The sequence below is a fragment of the Grammomys surdaster genome, unplaced genomic scaffold (genome assembly GCF_004785775.1).
Source record: "Grammomys surdaster isolate TR1022 unplaced genomic scaffold, NIH_TR_1.0 328, whole genome shotgun sequence".
NCBI classification, from domain to species: Eukaryota; Metazoa; Chordata; class Mammalia; order Rodentia; family Muridae; genus Grammomys; species Grammomys surdaster.
The window spans coordinates 1649238-1664679 of NW_021604747.1; the positions used below are offsets into that span (position 1 = coordinate 1649238).

General features: G+C 42.0%; 1 protein-coding gene across 1 annotated transcript in view; it reads right to left on the reverse strand.

The window, feature by feature from the left end:
• Znf438 (zinc finger protein 438) overlaps positions 1-15442 on the reverse strand; it is a 181287-nt gene that overhangs the window by 150900 nt on the left and 14945 nt on the right. The gene's annotated exons all lie outside the window — the stretch shown is intronic.

A 15442-nucleotide genomic window follows, 5' to 3' on the forward strand; every position in this document is an offset into this window, starting at 1 on the left:
GGAGGGGAGGGGAGGGGGGGAGGAGAAATAGAGGCCAGCTGTGAGCATGAGAGGGGGAAGGGAAGGGGGAAGGAACACAAGGGGACAGTGGGATCAAGAGAGCAAGAGCAAGAGAGCAAGAGATCAAGAGATCAAGAAAGAGAGGAGGGGGTAATCAGCCCTTTTATAGTGGGCCAGGCTTACCTGCCTGTGGGAGGAGCATACCTGGCTGTGTCCAGGTAACTGTGGAGGTGGAGTTCAGACAGAATGCTAACAGTTGGCCCATCCCAAATTCTGCATCGTCTGTGAACTGTTGGGGCTGATCCAAAGCTGCAGGATCTCCATTACACAGGACACCAACAGGATAACTGGGAGGAGTCCCGATGATGATCCAATATTGATGGTGTCACAGAAGCCAGAGACCTCAAACCAATGACTCATTGCAATGAATATTTGCAAGTGAAGCTGTGTGGGCAGAGGTGTATACTGTGAGATATGCTGGGACATACCACAGCTTCCATGATGAGATCTTTTCTATGCGTTATTTTGTTTATGGCTTTTTGCTTTGTTTTTCATTTTCATTTGGTGAGATTGCAAGAGTGGAGGGTGGAATGAGGAGACAGGGAGCTGAGTGGGACTGGGGTGGAGTGAAACTCACAAAGAATCAATAAAAAGTTTTGGGGGTGGGGGAAGAACACCTGTGTCAGACTGGACTGAAGGCAAGCCTAGTTTCCTTGAAGATTACTCTGAGAGGTAAAGCACACTGTGGACAATGCCATCCCTGGGCTGGTGGTCCTCAGTGCTATAAGAAAGCATGCTGAGAAGGGAGGCAAGGTAACAAGGAGAACCCGCCCATGGCCTCTTTGCCCTGACTTCCCTTCATGACACACTTTAATCTGGAAGATGAGACAAACTGCTTTCTCCCCAGTTTGTTTTTGGTCATGATGTCTATTACAGCAACAGAAAAACTACCATAGTCACTAAATAGAATTCTTGGTAAGTATTTTAGTTGGATGTTAGTCCTCTAGGAACTCTGGGGAATCAGGTCAGGCCACCTGGAGCTCTATTTGCATGCCATCTCCTGAAAGAGCTAAACAGACACTGGGGGATCATACTGTTAATTAAGGACAAAAGATGCCCTGAGAGCCAAAGGAGGGAAAGGAGCAAATGGAAAAAGGAGAAGACAAAGAACCTGCCCTTGTTCCCAGTAGCCCTTCCTTTGATGGAGTCCAGAGCCAGCTGCATGGTTTTGTGTTGACAGCTGAGAGAAGCAAGCTGCTTCTGTGGTGTGTGCTGTAACCAGAGTCCAAGAACATAAAGGAAAAGTTGTCAGAAATATTTGAAATTCTATGAGGAAAGTAAACTTCAACTAGTCCAGTCAGTCTATTGTCCTCCACAACCAAAGTATTAATCGGAATGTTGTGGCATTGGGCCTTTGTATATTCTATTTTCAGGACTATTTCTTCCCTCTCCAACTGGAGAAGACCTACTCATCTGCAAGCCAAATTTGTGTCATTAATTACCTCTGCTGATAATAGCCACCTTTTATTAAACACTTCCTAGGCCTAAGACGTTATTAGCCCTCTGGACAGCTCAGTGAGATAGCCCCTGGCATTCTCCTGTTTTACAGAAGAAGAAGAAAATGAATGAGGGACCTTCTCATTCCCGGCCAACCCCACATCTTGTGTTGAGGTCTTAGCTCTCACTGCAAGTGTATTTGGAATTAGGATCCAGAAGGTAAAGATGAACAGACAAGGCCATCAGGATAAGGTCCTAATCTAGCAAGGATGCTGGTCATATAAGAAGAGAAGACTGCTCCATCTATGAGGACACTGGAAGAAGACAACCATTTGCTAAAGAAAGAAGAGGTCTCCAGGAGGGACTGTCTCTGTGAGACCTCTATATTGCACTGTAGTAGCGGGAAATAGAAATAGTTCTTGTTGTATAGCCCGTAAACTCTGACAGTCCAAGCAGAATCATACCAGTCATAGTAGACTGACTCCCAGTTCTTTCTGTATACATTTAATTATTTTCTTACTTTCTTTTGTGGATGAGCATTTGACTGAATGTATGCCTATGAGCCATGTGCATGCTTGGTACCCATGGAGGCCAGAAGAGAGTGTCAGATTCCCTGGAACTGGAGGTACAGACTGTTGTGAGTCACCATGCTGTGCTGGTGTTGAAAACTAAATCTGGTCCTTGGGAAGAGCAGCCAGCTCTCCTAACTGTTGAGCCATCTCTCCAGCTCCTGACTTTTGGTCCTGAATACATCACTGCATCCCTCTGTTTCCTCATGGCTGTGATCACTACATCCCCCTGCTTCCTCACGGCCATGATCACTGCATCCCCCTGCTTCCTCACGGCCATGATCACTGCATCCCCCTGCTTCCTCATGGCTGTGATCACTGCATCCCCTGCTTCCTCACGGCAGTGATCACTGCATCCCTCTGCTTCCTCACAGCAGTGATCACTGCATCCCCCTGCTTCCTCATGGCAGTGATCACTGCATCCCCCTGCTTCCTCATGGCAGTGATCACTGCATCCCCCTGCTTCCTCACGGCAGTGATCATTTCTCCCTTCTATTACATAGCACTACTTCTCCTGGACTATATTTATTTTTATCCAATCTTCACTTTTTTTACTCACTTGTTTATTTCAAGATGGTGTCTTGCTGTGTTGCCCAAGCTGGTCTCAAACTATTGTTCTCAAATGAACTCCTGCCCCAGCCTTCCAAGTGTTAAATCTTATAAGGATGCCAGCACTTACAGGTTTTTAACACCCTTTTAAAAAAAATTAAATTTATCAAGAATCAGGTACATCTTAGAATTGAAAGGGAATCAAAGGTTAGTTTTTAAAGGCACGAAAGACAGTAAATGTGCCTTATTGATGACATCTTAGATTAAATAATGTGCAAACGATTGCATTACAGTGACTTGTTACCTGTGTCTCCCTCACTAAGCCATGGCTGCGGTTTACTCAGTAGTCTCTTCTGCCCAGTTTCTGATGCATACAATGTATTTTACAAATGCATTTCATTAACTCCAAACACGAATGATCTGTGCCAGTTGAAATGACAAGTGCTGGAATTAGGATCCAATGTCATCAGAGCTCTTTACTGTACCTAAGGCCCTAGTAGCCTGGGGAAATAAGTCACCATTTCTCCAAATATAAACCTAGTTAAGTCCTATCTGGTCCCAAGGTCTATAATCATTCCCACTGGCAATTAAGTCAGCCTTTCTCTCTTTTCTATTTAGCTAATTGTAGCATATAAAAGTCACCCTTTATATTAGAATCTGAAATTTTTTAATTAAAATTTTTTATTGATTCTTTGTGAATTTCCCATCATATATCCCAATCCCATTTATCTCCCCATTCCCCCATATTTGTCCTCCCTCCTTGTTGCCTTCCCCTCAAAAGAAAACAAAAAACCAAAACAAACAAAATATCTCCTGTGGAAGCTGTGGTGTGTCACCATGTGTCACACATACACCTTTTTACCCACACAGCTTTACTTGCGAATGTTCACTGCACTGAGTCATTGATCTGATTCAAGGCCACTGGCTTCTGCCACGCTATCAATACTGGATCCTCACTAGAACACCTTACGGACACCCATTGTTACCCTGTGCCACGGAGATCCCACACCTTTGGATCTGCAGGCCAGACCTATCATGTGCTCCAGCAATTCATGGATGCAGTGATGTCAGAAAGGGCCAACTCAGAGTCCTGGATCTGGACCCCAGGTAGAAGCTGACTTAGTTTCCTTCATTACCCAGGCAAGGTGAAGGCCAGCTCTCCTGCTTCCCTTGCTCAAGCCACCAGGGTTGGCTCTAATGTGCTGCCCAGAAGATGTGCAAAACCTGCTCTCTGCTCCTGAGTGCTGACATCAGTGAAGGGCAGGGATCAGCTCTTCTGCTCTCACAAATTCTTCACCTGCCTGCCTCAGGTGGTGGCGGTGGTGGTGAGCATCTCTCCAGTGCCCATGCCATCGCTATCGCTATAAGGCAGACAAGGAGTGGGGCCAGCTCTCCCATGCTGCCTAAGCCAGGGGCCAGCTCAGCATGGTGCTTGAATATCAACATGGCCTCAGGCAGCAGCCCAGAACAGGAACATCCACATTGTCTTTGGTGATAGCAAGGGCCTCAGACATAAACACAGACCCTGGTAGTGATCAGACCATAGACCCAGACATGGCCCTCCAGTGGCAGCATGGGTCTTGATGTCACCATAGCCTCAAGTAGCAGCAAGTGCCACCCAGATCACTATGTCCCCCAGAGATAGCACATCCCTCAGACATCCTCATGGTCTCAAGAGGCAGCTCGGCCCACCAAAATCCTCATGGCCCTTGATGGTAACTCAGGCCACAGACATCAGCACAAACCCTAGCTGCTGCAGAACCACAGACAGATCCAGACATGGCCCTTAGCAGCAGCAAATTCCCAGACATCACCAATGCCCCAGATGGTCATGTAAGCTCCTGTTACATATCACCTGTTCCTCACCTCCATCTTGTCTCCAGTTCTATCTCTTTCCACAATACACAAATAATCCTGAGCAATAAGAGAACTCTGAGAGATACCACTACCCCCTATTTCAAGGTGTGCTACTGAACTATAATATGCACATGCAGTTCTTTTACTATACTGGGGTGTTATTTTTTTTAAGCTAACCTGGGTTTGTGTGTGTGTGTGTGTGTGTGTGTGTGTGTGTGTGTTCATAGGAAGCTGAAAATTGTCCTTTCAAGATCTGTGAAGAGTTGTGGTGGAATTTAGATGCAGATTGCAATGAATCCATAGATTGTTTTTGGTAAGATGGCCATTTTCATTATGTTAATCCTATGGATCCATGAGCAAGGGAGATCTTTCCATCTTCTGATATCTTCTCCAGTTTTTTTCCTCAGGATTTGAAGTTCTTGTCATACAGGTCTTTCACTTGCTTTGTTAGAGTTACATCTAGGTATTTTATGTAGTTTGTGTCTATTGTGGAGAGTGTTGTTTCCCTGATTTCTTTCTCAAACTGTTGATTGTGTGTGAATTAATTTTCACTGAATTCTAGAAAGTCTTTAATTTCTTTATTTCTGCCTGGACCTAGTTGAAATTTACTAGAGAATTGTTCAGTTTTTTGTGTAGGCTTTCTGTTGTTTCTGTTGTTGTTGAAATCCTGCTTTAATCCATGGTGGTCTGATAAGATACAGGTGATTACTTCAATTTTCTTGTATTTATTGAGAACTGCTTTGTGACTAAGTATATGGTCAATTTTGGAGAAGGTTCCCTGAGGTGATGAGAAAACAGCATTTTTTTGTGTGTTTGGGTGAAAAGTTCTATAGATGTCTGTTAGATCCATTTGAGTTATACATCTGTTAGTTTCATTATTTTTTTGTTTAGTTTCTGTCTGGATGGCCTGTCCATTGGTGAAAGTGGGGCATTGAAGTCCACCACCATTAATGTATGGGGTTTGATATGTGACTTAAGCTTTAGTGATGTTTCTTTTACAAATGTGTGTGCCCTTGCATTCAGGGCACACATGTTCAGGACTGAGTTGTCATATTGGAAGATTTTTCTTTTGATGAGTATGACGTGTCCTTTTCCATCTCTTTTGATTAATTTTAGTAAGAAGTCTATTTTGTTGTATATTAGGATGACTACAGAAGCTTGCTTCTGGGTACATTTGCTTGGAGAATCTTTTTCCAGCCTTTTACTCTGAGGTAATGTCTGTCTATCTTTGATGCTGATGTGTTTCTTGTATGCAGCATAAGAATGAATTCTGTGTTTCTATCTATTCTGTTATCCTGTGTCTTTTTATTGGGGAATTGAGTCCATTGATATTGAGAGATATTGGTGGCCAAGGATTGTTAATTGCTCTTATTTTATTGTTGTTGTTGTTGAGTTTGTGTGTGTATGTGCACGCACGTGTACACACTTTCCCTCTTTTGTTTTTGCTGGTATGAGATTATTTATTTCCTGTGTTTGAATGGATGTAGTTAACCTACTTGGATTGGGGTTATCTTCCTAGTATCTTCTGTAGGGCTGAACTTATGGATAGATATTGTTTGAATTTGGATTTATCATGGAATATCTTACTTTATCTATGTCGATTGAAAGTTTTGCTGGGTATACTGGACTAACATTTGTGGTCTTTTAGAATCTATAGGGCAGCCTTCTGACATTTAGAGTCTCCATTGAGAAGTCAGATACAATTCTAATAGGTCTGCCTTTACATATTTTTCTTTTTCTCTTGTAATCTTAATATTCTTTTTCTGTATATTAATGTTTAAATTATTATGTAGGGAGAGGATTTTCTTTTCTGGTCCAATCTATTTGGTATTCTCTATGCTTATTGTGCCTGGATGGACATCTTCTTTAGGTTAGGGAAATTTTCTTCTATGACTGTTGAAAATATTTTCTGTGCCTTTGAGTTAGGATTCTTTTTCTTCTATTTGTTTTATACTTAGATTTTGTACTTTTGTAGTGTCCCAGATTTTCTAGATGTCTTGGCTGCAACTTTTTCACATTAAATATCTCCCCTGACCCGTGTATACATTTCTTCTATCATATCTTCCATGCCTGAGAGTATCTTTTCCATCTCTTGTATTTGGTTGGTAGACCTTGTCTCTGTGGTTTCTATTTGAGGTCTGAAGTTTGTCATTTCCAGATTTTCCTCAGTTTTTTTTTTTTAATTGAGTCTATTTCCATCTTCAGGTCTTGAATAGTTTTATTCATCCCCTTCCATTGTTTGTTTGTGTTTTCATAGATTTCATTAAGGGATCTATTCATCTATTCATTAGTTCTTTAAGGAATTCTATTATCTTCACAAAGTCTGTTTTTGGACTTCAGATATGTTGGAATGTTCAGAGCCTATTGTGATAGGGTTTCTGTTCTCTAGTACAGACATATTATGCTGGGTGTTACTGATTGTATTTTTACATTAGTGTCTAGAATTGTGGTATGGGAAGATTATAATTCTAGGTGCTGATATCTGGTCTTGTCTTTTTTTTTTTTCTTTTTTCTTTTTTTTCTCAAGACAGGGTTTTTCTGTATAGCCCTGGATGTTCTGAAACTCACTCTGTATGTAGGACCCTGAAGGGCTGCTATGCCCTGGCTGAGACTTTCCGTGTGCTGCTGTCTACTAAGTAACATTCTGTGGTTCCTCTAAGATCAAAAACATCCAGTTGAAGGATGATGCCCCAGGAAGGGAATTTACACTTGACATCCCATTGTCCCCCAGTTGAGTTCCTGTTTTTTCCTGAGTTTGTGTTTTTCTTTCCCTGGCTTGGTGTATATATTGAACCTGCCCAGTAAAAGCATTGGCATTCTCTCATAACGGATGACCGGAATCTGAGTCTTTCTTTAATCCCCCTGGCCTACGCCTGAGCTCGGTAAGGCAGGCAGCACTGGAGCTGTCCCTGTACACCAGGCTGGCCTTGAACTTAGAAATCTGCCTGCCTCTGCTTCCCAAGTGCTGGGATTAAAGGTGTGCACCACCTGCCTGGCTGGTCTTGTCTTTTTAGGTGGGTGTTTTGTCCCTTAGTTTCTGTTTCCTCTCTGGTTCTGTGGTGTCTGTGTGTTGCCTGGTAGAGGTTAGGTAGGTGTGGTCACTTGGAGTATCAGTTAAAATATGTTTCTGAGTATTATGAGTTGTCACTTAGGAGTGGAGATGGCTGCGGGGTTGGAGGAGTGAGTGTTCACAGGAGTGGAGAAAGCACTACCAGGGCCAGCTTAGTCCCCTGGGAACAGGAGCAGAGAGTGAGGAGGGGCCACAGCAGAAAATCTGCTACAGAGCTGGGGTTGAGACTAGGGGGTTGGACAGGGAGGAGGATCAGAGGGAGTGGTGAAGATCTGCAGTTAATCTACATGTTTCCCTGGCCAGAGTGTCCTGAGAGATCCCAGGGAGTGTGTCCTGGCATTGGGGGCTGGGGCAAAACAGCTAGTGAGGGGAGGTCAGGTGGGGATGATCTGTGTGGGGATGGCGGTGAGAGGAAGACACAGAGCTGGGGGTGAGCCTGAGGAACTCGATTTAGAGGAGCAGTGGGAGAGATAAAGATCTTCAGTTAGCCTTCCTGCTTCTCTGAAGAGGAAGTCAGGGTGGGAGTCTTTAATAAGTTATCAGGGTGGCACTGGCACCCTTATCTGTTATATGAACACAGAAAGAAGGTGCTATGCAGAAACCAGCCAGGAAGCCATCATCGAACATTTAACATACTTAAAAGTTAATCCTGAACTTCCCTGCCCCTCAAACCATGAGAAACAAATTTCTGTTATTTATATGCTGTCTAATTTGTAGTGTTTTGTTAGAGCAGCCCAAAATGGATTAAGACATATGTTCTACCTACTATCTGGTAAAGCAATCTGTTAAGTGGGCACAAAGCAGAAAATAAGTGTCAGTAGAAAATTTTGATGGCCCTTAGAGCATCCCAGACAAAGATGGTGAAATCTTTTCTGAGATGTATGCTGGCATGTCTGACTTTTTCTAAGGGCCAGGGAAGGGATAAAGAGGAAAAATAGTTAGCATTAGATTTACAGGTAAGAGAGGGGATGTGATAAAAGGCCATTTTCCTACCTAGACATTTCTTTGGCCATCAGTGTTTTCTTTTAACTCCTGACCGATCCAGCCAACTAAGAAAGCACTCACTATTTTCATTACATATATACACAAGGAATACACATAAAGACATGCCTGTTGGATCCTAAATAGCTTTGAAGTTTTCTTTTAAAGGCTTGTAATCTTGTATTTAATTATTATTATTTAAATCTTGTCCAATAAAATAGGCTGGCTTCTTAAAATGGACCTAGTTCATATTGGTTCACTTCAACTAAAATATTGATACAGCTAATTCCCAGACCACCCTTCTTAAGGAAAATTGGGCCATTTATCCAAAGCGCAGACTAATTACTGTTAGCACTCAGGAAATAAATGCTGCAGGTTACACGGAAGCCTACAGCTGAAGGAAATAGAGCCTGAGGTTGCTCTGTTTGTGAGCTGCTTCTTTGTTGTGTTTCAGTTTGTACTCTAAAGATGAATTTTTCGTTGTTGTTTGTTTCTTTGCTTGCTTTTATTTCTGAGACAGGATCTCATGGGGTAGCCCTGGCTGGCCTGGAACTGGATTTGTAGACCAGGCTGGACTCAAATTGACAGACAGCCTCTGGCCCCTGCCTCCTGAGTGCTGAAATTAAAAGCATGTGATACCATGTCTGGTACCCTAGCCCATTTTAAAATTTTGATTTTGAGGCAGGGTCTTGTGTGGAGCTCACTGTGGGGCTCAGGCAGTCCCTAGGCTCATGATTTTCCTAATTTTACCCCTCAAATATCACTATGCTGGCCCAGCTCACTTTAAAATATGTCCATATGTGTGTAGGGCAAGGAGATGACACAGGTGGCCAAGCATCTGCCACATAAGACTGAGGACCTGAGTTTGACTCCCCAAACAAAATTTGGCTATGTGATATCCACATAAAATCTTGGGTGAATAGCAGCACACTCCTGTAACGCCATGTCTGTGAAGTAAGAGACATGAGGATCTCTGGAACATGCTGGTCAGCCAGTCTAGCCAAACTGATGATCTGTAGGTACAATGAGAAGAAACCTTATCTCAAATAAGATAGAATGTAATTGAGGGAGGTACCGTATATAGACCCGTGCTGACCTCCACAGACATGTACATTCACACACACACACACACACACACACACACACTTACTTATGCATACACATTATATACCATACAACTCACACATAATGATTATATGATCAAATTTCAACCAATATATAGCCACTTACCCATCATACAGTTATGATGTAGATTGTAGAATGATCCCCAGCTCCTTGATACTTCTGTTGTGAAATTCTTCCCCATTCCAGGTCCTGGTACCACAGATCCTCTTGGTTTTTATTGAAGTAGAGTAATGTATTTGTCACCTTCTGTGTCTGTGATTTAGCACAATATTTTTGAAATCATTGTGTCAGGTATTCAAAACTTTCTTATTGCTGAGTGTCACACAATGATAGGACTACATCAAAATTTACTTATTTGAATACCTGATGACAGGAATTCAAATCAAGTATACAGGCAGTAGAGTTTCCAGGGTTTGTCTATTATAAATTAAACTACTATAAATTTTGAAGTCCACCTCTATATTTTAGTCAATAGCATACTTAGTAAAATTTAGCAAATAATGTAGTAAATTTACTAAATGTCTTGGATTGGGGCTGGATTTCACAGTACATCTTTAAGTTTACAAGAATTGCAAGATAGCTTTTGCAAAGTCGCTATGCAGCTTTGTAATCTTAGGAGTGATTCAGGAGAGTTCTTGCTCTGCAATGTGTCATCAGCAGGTAGACCTTGTCAGTCTCTCAGCTCTTACATTGCTAATTCTAGGCTTCTATCAAACAGTTTTGATTAACCTAAGGACTCAGAGTTTTCCCTTTGTATTTCTCATAGATATATATGCAGTTTATTTGTGAGTCTATGGGGGCATGTATATGCATGTGTGTGCAAGTAGGCTCAGAGGCTAGAAATGTTGGATCCATTTGTGAGCTTTCTGAAGCTAGGAACTGAGCTCAGGTCATCTAAAAGAATAGTAAGCACTCTTAACCACTAAGTCATCTCTTCAGCTGCTTTCATATAAGTCTTGTAGTTTTTCTGTAGGCCTGTATTTGCTTCCACACACTATGCCAATCCTGAAGTGATAACTTTTGGAAACCATAAGTTTTGGGAAACAAATGAACATATTTGCAAGATGGTGGAGTATGGAGGTCGGAAACTGAAGTCTCAAGTCAGCTTCCCCAAGGAGTTTGGTGCTATGTATGAGGACGAGACGGCATGGGTTAAGGTGAGGGGTAGTTTCCCGGGGGAGAAGTCATTAATCACACGTACAATCAACTACCATTGCTTCTCCTAGAAAGTGTGTTCAGAAAACAGCAGGACTTGCATCACATGACGAGGGAGGTCTATTCCTGACCTCAGGAGGGATGTTCCCATTGCACTTGTGTGTGGGTCCACATGGCCTTCAAGATACTGAAAAGTGACCTTGGCAACTGTTATCATAACCCACATGTCTTAGGTGTTACTCATGGCAAAGCTAGCGGGAGTCTAATGCATTGCTTGGGTGTGACTTTTTAATAAGTTAACTGAATCAAGTGTTACTAGAAAGTTTGTTCATTGTCTCTCAATCCAAGTATTAGCTTCCATAGTGCATTAGTTACTTTCCTGTTGCTCCAATAAAACACCTTAAGAAAAGTGAGTTAGGGGAAAGAAAGCCTTTATTTTGGCTTACAGTTCCAAGGGATACATTTCATAGGGCTGGGGTGTGGCAGACACACACACACACACACACACACGTGACACAGGACTGTAAAGGGACAGAGACAGAGAGAATACAGAAGCCTATGAGGACAGAAAGCAGAGGAATCAGAACCAAGCTCTAACTCCTCAGAGCCCACACCAGGGTTGGACTTCCTCTAGCTGAATTCTACCCTCTACGGGTTCCATTCCTACCTGACAACACCACAACCAGATATGGGTTGTTAAAATACATGAGCCTGTGGGGACTTTTCTCACCAAAACAACCACACGTATTCCAGTCCACGTCAAGTTGTCCTTTCCCCGCCACCTGGGTGGTGGCCACTTGTCCAGCTTTCTTTACCTTTTCCCTGCAACTTCTTTCCTCTGATGGATGACCACACACTGTGTTGTCATCTTGGGCATCATCCACTTTCACAAAATCCCATGTGATGTCTCCTCACCATAGACGATCCTTACAGTGCTCAGATTTAGAAAAAAATAATAATAACAACAACAAAGTTAAATTAGAAAGGGATCAGTTTCCTGCGGCGAACTCTTCAATGGCTGATCAGATGCTGGTTAAGATGGGAATGGTCTTTTGGCTGCTAGAACTGTTCCGTGGTGATAACTCACAGTTGGGTCCCTCTGTAGGCATTGCCCTCAACGTATGAAACCACCTCACCTAGGACAAGCCCTCCTTAGTAATTGCAGACATCCAGAAATCTCTCAGTGTTGTGGGAAGGCATGGCAGCTGACCCCAGGGGATTACAACTCTAGACAGTGGATGCAGTTCTAGGACAGCTCATGGGAGTGAGTTGTACTTCTGCTGGGAGCTCACTGCAGCTGGCTGGTCCTCCTGCCTTGCCTGTCATGTGAGGATAATTCCCCTTATGATCTGCTGCATGCAAATCTCCAAGTTCTAAGGATTTTTCCTTAGGGAATCTTACCTGCTGTCAGTGCAAAGCTGATTATGTCATTCCTCTGCTCAAAATCCCTTGCCAGCAGACAGCACTAACTCCTGTGCTTGGCACAGAAAGGTTGGTTGTATTCCACATCTTTCTCCTTTGCCACCATCGGCTGCCCTTCAGCTAGTCACAGATGTACAGTTGCACATCTCCCAGTTTCCCTCACATGACCATGCCTCCACTCCTTCTGTTTAACAGCCACAAAGGTTATTTCCTCTGGAGAGGTTTCTGTTGCTGTTCGCATGTTTGCTTCCCCCTTCCCACTGGCGTGGCAGTGCTGTGGGTTGACCCCACGCTTCCCACGTGCTAAGTGAGCATGCTACACAGTTACAATCCCAGCTTTCTTCTTATCAAGTCAGGGTCTTCCTATTGTGGCCCAGGCAAGGCTTGAACTTGGCAATCCTTCAGTCTCTATTGCCTGAGTATGGAATTACAGGTGTGTGCTGCTATGCTAAGCTAGGACTATACAGCTTTTTATTTAAGAAAACACCAAGCATTGAAACTTCTATGCCTTCGTCCATCTGTCCTGCTAGTTGGCATGTCCAGTCAGTCCAACACATAGTAGAGTCCCATTACAGTTTTGAAAAACGAATGAGCCAGCGAGTTAATGGAAAAATGACTGAATAAAACTTGAAAATGAGCAGGCCATCATTACAAGAAATAAATATTTATACATTTATGCTAGATATGGATCATGGTGTCATATCTAAAATGTTATGTATTGTTGATAGAGTCTACATTTTTGCTTGGAATTATGAACTTCTAGGTTGACCAGTAACAAATCCAAGTACATCGTGGCAAAATAAAATCCTAGCTTTAGGTCTTTAAAGTTGGTTCTGCTTATAAAAAGAAAAGAAAAGAGAAAAGGGAAGTGCTGGGGTTGGGGGAACACTAGAAACTTCAGGGACAAAGTGGAAGATGATGAAGAGGGACCCGATTAAGCAGGATTGCCTAGAGCCTTCTCCCCAGGAGGCTTGGTTTTATCTCACTTTTTCACACTGTAAAATGTCAAATTAAACTGCAAAGTTAATTCTCATGACTGAGGATGGGATTTAAAGGTATTAATTAAGGATTACGATTACAGGGCATTTAATTTTACTCCTTGCAGATAAAACTTTTTAATAATTAAATAATTAGTTTTACTTGTGCTTACTTATGTAATTATAGAATGCTATAGTTCAACATCAGGACTTTAAACTCTGTCTTCAGAGCCTTGGGAGGCTATTTTAATATGAGATTTGTACTTATTGAAATATTCAAGTTTGTGATTTATAATACTAGGGTGCCTTTGAATAATTTTTCTTTCCAAAGACTAAACACATCACAGGACGAGAGCCTATCTTCTGTGAATTTACTGTGGGGATGGTGCAGGGCTCACTCTGGGAAAATGTGAAATATTCACTGCTTTCTCTTTCAGTGACTTGCCTTAGCAGGACAATAATCATTAGCATTGTCCAAAACAGATGAACTTATCTTTCTAGGAACTGAGTGAGTTTTCTACAAGAAAGTTTAAGGGAAAAAAAGAATAAAACCACCTTTTCTGGTAATACAGTGATATAAAAATAAGATTTTTTAAAAAGCATTGCCTGTTTGAAAATTCAAAGGTCATGTAAAAATACCTATCTTCATATATCTCAGACATTGAAATATTCATGGGCAAATTTGGAATCATCGTCATCCTGACAAGTAAGACATGAAGACATTATAAGTTCTAAATTGCAAAAATATGAACTGATAAAATAAATAAAATTTAAAATTCAGCATTTTTTTTCTGAACTCGCTGCGTTTTGGGTTTTCCTTCGGACCACTCAACTTTTCTATCATTAAACAAGTTACTTTAATTCAGAAGTAATATTTCAAATTACACACACACACACACACAACACATCAATGGAAGTCATGGTGCTTGAAATGGCACCAAAATTCAGTGGTTTTTTAAATTCAATTATGCATTATTGTCAAGATAAAATTTTAACTTTTGTATATAGGTAGAGAAAATATTCACACTGAAGCACATGGTCTCCCTGTCACACTGATGGCAGAGTATTATCACCAACACTGTAATACAGGCAGGCACCCAGAGAGCCTAGGATTCTGTCTGTGAGGCTTCGCAGGCTACCAGGGTAGCAGCTGTTTTACATTTAAGAGGACAGGGGTGAGTTAGCACCATTTTGTAAGAAATAAATGAGTCTTCAGTGCACTGCAATTTCTGGTAACCTCTGAACAGGACAAGCATTCTTCAGCAAGAAATCAAGATAAGAACACCTGCAATGACTTATTTTCAAAACAGAAAAGTTGTGGCTATAGGGTGCAGGCAGTGGCTGACGTTTCTCTGGTTTTTTCTTCTCCCTCCATCTTCTCTAATCAGGACTATCTCTAAAGCTCAGTAATCCTTACAAACTCTGAGATAGTGATCAAAACACAGCCAAGCAGGATCTGCCCGAATATCACAACCCGAAGTGTCAAGTTCCACGTTAACCCTGGAAACTGCTGGAAGTAATTTTCAAATATTTGCTTGACAGAATTTTTTCCTTTGATCTATGCTTTTGTTTTCAGTGAAAAGGGCACCATTTAAAAAAAAAAAACAGCTAAACAAAAATCAAAATAACAAAAAGTTGAGGTGTTGCTTTTTGTTTGTAAAAAGCTGAGCAGAAAGCAGCAGAGCCCTGAACCACAGGATGAAGGGGCTGACACTACATGGGTACAGCTAGAGTTTCTGTCCCTTGACAGGCATCTCAGAGAATGGGTAAAAACCTTTGAACAAATCTCTTCATTATGCCAACTGTGTTAAGACCTTAAGCTCTTAACTTTCTGGTATCTTTGCCTGTCATGTAACTGATATGAATTATGAATGAGTAGTCATATATATCTGACTTGGAGTCTTGCTGTGTAGCCCAAGCTGGCCTCAAACGCGCGTATATTCTATCTTAGCTCCTCAAGTGTTGGAATTATGAGAGTAGACCATCACATTTGGCTATTTGTATGACTTAATAAGCCCAGTTCAGAGGAGTAGCTTCTGCAAGTTGCCATTTCATTCTGTGAAATAGATGTTATGTCTATCGTCCACATATGTCTATCGTACACTACACGTACATGTATATATTCTGTGTGTTTCCTCTCCCCTCCTCTCCCCTCCTCTCCCTTCCTCTCCCCTCCTCTCCCCTCCTTTCTTCCCCTTCCCTCCCCTCCTCTCCCCTCCTCTCCCCTCCTTTCTTCCCCT